This window comes from Nannospalax galili, unplaced genomic scaffold, assembly GCF_000622305.1.
Source record: "Nannospalax galili isolate Female #2095 unplaced genomic scaffold, S.galili_v1.0 scaffold918, whole genome shotgun sequence".
Classification (NCBI taxonomy): domain Eukaryota; kingdom Metazoa; phylum Chordata; class Mammalia; order Rodentia; family Spalacidae; genus Nannospalax; species Nannospalax galili.
Genome location: NW_008343216.1, coordinates 873,899 through 875,505, shown reverse-complemented (window position 1 = coordinate 875,505; position 1,607 = coordinate 873,899).

Sequence of the window (1,607 nt, the reverse complement as noted above, 5' to 3'; positions counted from 1 at the left end):
TGAAAGAGATGTACTCTAGTTCAGAAAAATGTTATTGAATAGATTAATGCTGTTGTAATGAAATGCTTCTTTTAATTAAAAAAAATTTAAAAAATGAATAAAACTAAAAAAATTTCTATTGATTTAAAAAAAGTGAAAGGAGTTGAGTGTGGTGGTGAAAGTCTGTGATCTCAGCACTTATGTCGTCGCAAAACAAACAAGGAGAAAGTGTCTGTGTGACATGGTGCAGTAGTGCAGTATTTTGTACAGAATATTGAGTCTATAGCAGTTTGTACATATATATATTTGGGGGGGTGTTGAAACAGGGTGTCCCTGTAGCCCCAGCTGGCCTGGAACTCACTATGTAGACCAGGCTGGCCTTAAACTCACAGAAATCTGCCAGCCTCTGCCTCCCAAGTGCTGGGGCTCCAGGCATGTGCCACCACGCCCAGCAGCTGTTTGTAAATTAAAACTGGCATTCAGTTAAACAACCCACTCTGAGTGTTGTCTTCCTGAGTGCTGTTCATCAAAAGAAACAAAATTGCATGGAGCATGTGGCAACCCTTCAGCAGGGCATTAGACGGTTTGCCTTTCTTAGTGGTCCTTGTGAGCAATAGCTTGCAAGTGACCTGGTGTTAATATATCCCTGTCCCTAATTTTTTGTGCTTTTTCCAGAAAGCACACATTTGAAATCCTTACATTTGTGATAGACACTGAAGACTTTTAGTCAATATTAGGAGTCATTCCCATTTTTGTCATTCCCAACAGGTTTTTAAATATCTGTTCATCCCCTTCTCAGTTCAGGTATGTAGGGGAAGTGACCCCACCCCTGACCTCAGGGAAAGATCCTGGATGGTATAAGTACGATTTTCCATTTTTATAATGACAATCATGGGGAGGGGGTGGGCAGACCTAGGGAATCCAGGCTTTTTGCTTGGAATCCTGGGAAGAAAGCCCTCTCTCTCTCCTGATGGTGGTTTTAGGTAAATGTGATGCTGGAACCATCAGGCTGTCTGGTATCTGATGCACAGAGAATGAGGGAGTTAGCCCAGAATGAGCCACTGCAGGATGCCATCTGAAAGCCTCCTTCAGATTTACGATTACTGGAGCCAGTCAATGCCCTCCCTAAGTCCATTTAAGTTGCCTGTTCTGATACTTCAATTAAAGAAAATCCTCCCAATTGATGTAACATGGTGAATCTGCCCTTTCAGATTTTTACCTATGAATCCTGTCAGTCATTGTAACAAGGAAGGTTTTAGCAGAGAGTTTAAGTAAACCTGAGTATTCACTCTACCACATCTTAACCAAAAATCTTTCATTCTTATTTTTCTTTTCTTTTTAGTCTTTTTTGAGTCAGGGTCTACCTGTATCTCCAGCTGGCCTGGAACCTGCCTCTGCTGCCCAAGTGCTGGGACTAAAAGTGTGCACCACCACACCTGGTTCATTCTTGTTTTTCAAACATGTTGCTTTCATTCTTTTTTAACCTTGAGGATTCTAATTTTTTTTTTTTTGTCTTTTTGATACAGGGTCTCCCTGCAACCCCAGCTGGCCTAGAGCTCACTATGTAGACCAGGCTGGCCTTGAACTCACAAAGATCCACCTGCCTCTGCCTCCCAGGTGCTGGGACT